Source organism: Triticum dicoccoides, chromosome 7B (genome assembly GCF_002162155.2).
Source record: "Triticum dicoccoides isolate Atlit2015 ecotype Zavitan chromosome 7B, WEW_v2.0, whole genome shotgun sequence".
NCBI lineage: Eukaryota > Viridiplantae > Streptophyta > Magnoliopsida > Poales > Poaceae > Triticum > Triticum dicoccoides.
This window is the reverse complement of record NC_041393.1, coordinates 728,659,218-728,664,801: the sequence shown is the minus strand read 5'-3', so window position 1 is coordinate 728,664,801 and position 5,584 is coordinate 728,659,218.

Sequence of the window (5,584 nt, the reverse complement as noted above, 5' to 3'; positions counted from 1 at the left end):
TTTAATCTTCATAATCTCATCTACATCGCCTGAACAAAGTATTCATTAAGTGTGTTAACTCTCCAAGACCCGTTCTCGTTTAGTAGATCGGCCACATATCGGATGCGACAAACTCCCTGTCTCGAAATTGGCTTATAAGAAAACGGCCGCAGGATCCAGCTGTCCCTCCACACCCTAATACTCTTCCCATTGCCCACTCTCCATATCAAACTTTCTTTAGCAACTCCAAGCCATGGCTAATAGCCGACCAAGAGGAAGAGGCATTACCAGTGAAAACCGTATCCTCGAGCTTACCATATGGATAGTATTTTGCTTTGAGCAATCGAGCACACAGACTCTCCGGTCTTGTTATTAGCCGCCACGCCTGACGAGCAAGAAGAGCTTGGTTGAACAACCGAAAATCTCTGAACCCAACGCCCCCTCTCTCCTTAGGTTGCATAAGATGATCCCATCCCTTCCAATGAACTTTCCTCTTCCCCTTCTCCGATCCCCAATAAAATTTCCTCACCATTCTGGTGAGATCATCACAAACCGAGTAAGGCAACTTAAAAACTCCCATAATATATGTGGGTAGAGATTGCGCAACAGATTTTATAAGCACCTCTCTTCCCGGTTGTGCCAAGTACCCATCTCCCACTGGACTAGTCTTTTGGTGAGGCTTGTTTGGAGGTTTTGGAATTTCCCTTTCGACATGCGTCCTTCCGGTGTGGGAAGGCCCAAGTACTTTTCCTCGAAACATAGACTCGTTACTTGTAAAACATCTCTGACCTGCTCCTGGACCGAAGCAGGGCAAGCTTCACCAGAAAAGATCGAGCATTTATCGTAGTTTAAACTCTGTCCAGTCGCCGACCCATATAGGTCCAACGCATGTTTAAACATGCTCTGCCTGACCTATTGAGGCCTCAAAAAATAGCATCGTATCATCGGCAAAAAGCAAATGTGATATCCCCGGTGCTCTTCGACATATCTTAACAGGAGCGATAACACCATCTTGCACCCTCCGCCTCAAAATTGCTGAGAGGCCATCTTCCACAAATAAAAATAATAACGGAGAGAGTGGGTCTCCTTGCCGTAGCCCACGCGACGGTGCAAATGAATCCAGGAGGATTCCGTTTAATTTAACTGAATACCCCACTGATGTAACACACCCCATAATCCAATTAATCCATCGATGAGAGAACCCTAGCCTTTGCATCACCTGCTTCAAGAAGGCCCAATCAACCCTATCATAAGCCTTTGACAGGTCCAGCTTATAGGCACAGAAGCTTTTTGTAGGGTCTTTCTCTTGTTTAATATAGTGGAGACATTCAAAGGCAACCAATGCATTATCCGTAATCATCCTGCCCGGAATAAAGGCACTTTGCTCCACCGAAATTATATCATCTAGCAGCGGACGCAGCCGATTAACAAAACATTTGGAAATTACCTTATAAATTACGTTGCAGAGGCTAATGGGCCTATAATCTGCCATCTTTGCTGGGTTAGAAATCTTCGGAATAAGCACAATAGAAGTCGCATTAACTCCTTCTGGCATAACCCCCGTGTTGAAAAAATCCTGGACCGCTGCTAACACTCCCGCCTTCACCGTACTCCAGTTTCGTTGAAAGAACCGTGCAGGAAACCCGTTTGGCCCGGGTGCCTTTAACGGACCGATCTGAAACATTGCGTCTGAAATCTCCTTGTCCGTGAAGGGGGCACATAACCCGGTCAAAAAGATCCACAACCTCGGATGCAGCAAGAGAATTATCAGCTGCAAAAATATTACGGAAGTAATCATTCGCAATTCTGCTCATCTCTGCGAACTCTGTATGCACCACCCCAATAGAGTCGTTAGTTCCCGGATCTTATTTTTTCTTGCCCTCCATACGGCCTTGCTCTGGAAATATTTGGTATTCCGATCCCCCTACTTTAGCCATGTAATCCTTGATCTCTGCATCCACATCATTTCTTCCCAGTACAAAAGCTCATTCATTTTATCCATTACTACTCTTATCTCTTCCCTGTTCGCATTCATACTCATAAGCTCTTCTAACTAAGTTCTTGACTTCACAAGTTCTCTCGTGACGCTGCCAAATTTCTTACTCCATGAACCAAGGGTCGTCATCGTTTTGGATAAGGCGTCCCTCAAATGTGACAGATTGCGAATCTCCCCGACGGCACTCCATGCGTCTTGCACTGTTCCTGGAAGTCTCGAGTCCCTCTCCCAAAAAACCTCATATCTCCGGCTCCTTACCTTCACAGGCCCCAAGTCTGGCTCCCCCTTTAGAAAGATCACAATGTGATCGGAACATGGGGACGGAATATGTTCGACCTCCGCAAACGCAAACAAATTGCGCCAACCATTGGTAGCAACCGCTCGGTCCAGCCTCACCTTAACATTGGCCGATCTCCCACGTTTATTATCATATGTAAACGGCAGGCCAGTGAAGCCAAGATCCACAAGCCCGCAAACCTCTAGAGTATCACGGAAGGCCACCATCTGTGCATCCGCTCTCGGCGTGACCGAAAGATGTTCAAAATCCCACATTGCCTCGTTAAAATCGCCAATAACCAGCCAAGGTAAATCATTGACAGATTTCAGGTGCTGTAACTTAGCCCACATAAGATGTCTATGTTCCACCCTGGGCTCTCCATAAACAAAGGTAGCACGCCATTCCGCTGCACCATGACGAGTTTGGATAACAGTGTCAATGTATCTGTCATCCTTATCAAGAATTGTAACCACACACTCTTCCCTCCAAAAAAGAGCCAAACCACCACTAAGACCATTGCTGTCCACACCACAAAACCCCTTGAGCCCCAACTTGGCTCGGATCCTCTTCATCTTATCCTCCTTTTGTCTGGTCTCACATAGAAATACAACCATGGGGGAACGCGACTTGCATAACGTCGCTAATTCACGAACTGTCCGGGTGTTCCCCCCTCCCCGGCAGTTCCAGCTTAGGCAATTCATTGGGACCGGCGGTCCTCCTCTCCGGAGGCCGCCTGTGTAGTTGTATCCATGTCCATTCCTTCATTATCCTCACCTTCACCATCTCCTTGTCTCCTCCGTTTTACAATCGGATTCTTCCCTGGTGTGGTACTCGGATCTGTTGGTTTTTCTGCACCCACACTCTCCCCGTTCTCCAACCGAAGAACCGCATAAGCCACCTTACCGGTCCTATTGGCCATCACCAGGATTCTAGTATTGACCGTACCGTCGTCCCCTACCAACCTCTTCCTTGCTGTTTTCTCCTCCGCAGCTCTCATCATCTTATATTGCATTATGTCCATCCCCACCGCCAACTCTAAACCTCCCTCCTTCTGGGTTTCAGCACCATCCTTCTCCTCCATTACTTGTGACTTTCCTCCGCTACCTCCAACTCATCTCCCACCCATTCTTCCTCCTCGCCTTGCACCCGAAAATTCAGCACCCCCTCTCCCGCCATTCCCCCCTCCACCTCTGCCTCCTCTCACCCCCGATCCCACCGGCTCACTGACCCAATGCAACCAGTCCCCCCACCCACACACCGACCTGTCATGCACCCCATCTCCACACTCCTCCACGACATGCCCCATGCGTCCACAAAAGTAACAAAAATCAGGGAGTTTTTCATAGTACACCGAGTATCTTTTCCTCTCCTTCAAAGTGATGTGGACAAACCTTACTAAAGGCAAAGATACCTTCACAAACACCCGCACCCTCAGGAAATTCGATGGGTTAATTCTCCCTTCATTCACCGTCATTGTGAATGGGGGCTCACCTACCTTCTTTGCTACCTTCTCAGCCAATTCCTTCTTCCTCGTTAAACCATCTGGCAGACCTTTTATTCTAACCCACAATGGGTACATGTCCAGAGCATACTCCTCCACATTGGAGAACCCATCGTATTCTACCAGCACCACCGGATCCTTCCTGAACTGCCACGGACCCCCTTCCATTACCCTCTTCCAATCTCCCAAACAATGGCATTGGGCCAAGAACAAATTGGGTCCCTTGATATTAAAGGTTACCCCTTGTGCACACGCCCACGCATTCCTCATAGAATTAAGCAAGGAAGCATGACTAAACGGCCGCAGGGTATGAACCCTAAACAGGGCCATCCAGCGCACATCCTTGACTAGATCCGCGAATTCACCGGATAAATCCAGGTTCCTCCTCTTCACCTTGCAGATTAAGATTTCCAAACACGTCTTCCAGATCATGATCTGTATCATAATGACCCCAATTGGTTTCTTCCTCTTCCACCTGATCTTCCACCATCTCCCCTGCTCCTATCTTCCTCGTTGCTTCATCACCCATCGCCGCCTCACCCCTCGAGTTCAATCCACCCTCCTCCGAGGGCGCCCTGACCCTAGGCTCCCCTACTTCCGGCATCTCCCTCCCGCCGCGCACCTCCTGACCGCCCCTTCCGTCCATGCACTTGCCGTTGTCTGCTTGTGTCGTCCCCGCCATGGGAACCGCGCGGGGAACATCTCTCGATCGATAAGATTTACGTAGTTTTTGGTGGACTTCGGCGGCGCCGCCGAAGGAAGGGTTGGACCCTAGGGAAACCCTAGGGGAAAACTTGTCTTCTTCTTTTTTGAACCGGGCATAACCCCTTTCCATTAGCTGTTTAACGGAAATACACGTTCAGTTTCAGAATTTGAGGAGACGGGAAAGAGAAGAGCGAGTTCAACCATCATCGGGAACCCACCGCAAGAGCTCGCCGCAAGACACCTGCTATGGGGCGAAAACCAGATGACACCACATGCTCATCGACACATAACAACAAAGTATAGAAGGCTCGAAGACAGATTGAGCAGCATAAAACTCACACATGAGCAGGGGACCCAAAGAGCTCAAAAGGCAGACACTAAACTCATAATAAGATCACCAAATCAAAAGAATTACGCCCTTGATCAACGTTGAAGCGAAGGCAGTGATGCTTTTCTAGCTCGGAGTTGCTTCATCCGTGGCCGCCGCGCAAATCCTCATCATGTTCCCAGCATTCTCTCGCAGCATCTTTGTGCCCCTCATCATTGCTTCACGATCATCTCCTTTCAACAACCCTGCCCAATAATTCAAGAAGACACACCCCGAGAAAACAATTTCAAATGGAGTCTTAGGGGGCTTAAATTCAAATGTGACCCGATTGCGACTGTTCCATATTGCCCAACAAATAGCTGCCAAACCAAAAGTATAGAACTTAAACCCATCAGGCAAGAAAACGAAGCACCAAGAGTAAAACTGCCATAGGTTGTTTTTTTTTTGAGAAATAACTGCCATAGATTGTTGGGGCAGGAATCTGTTCCAAAGAGGCAAAGACCAACCCCACCATCCGCCACACAACCCTTGCCACTGGAGACTGAAAAAACGAGTGCTGGGATGTCTTCCTTTTGTCATAGAAAGAACATCTGGTATTACCAGGCCAGTTTCTCCTCCCCATTACACCCCTGGCAAGGACTGTATCTTGGAAGAGTTGGCGAAGGAATAGTTTACCTTCAGGGGAATTTAAGCCTTCCAAATCCACCGAAAATCACAATCGGCAATACCTTTTTCACGTTGTTCATACATTGATTTCGTACCAACACTAGTGCAGAACCGGGCTATAGCACCGGTTCG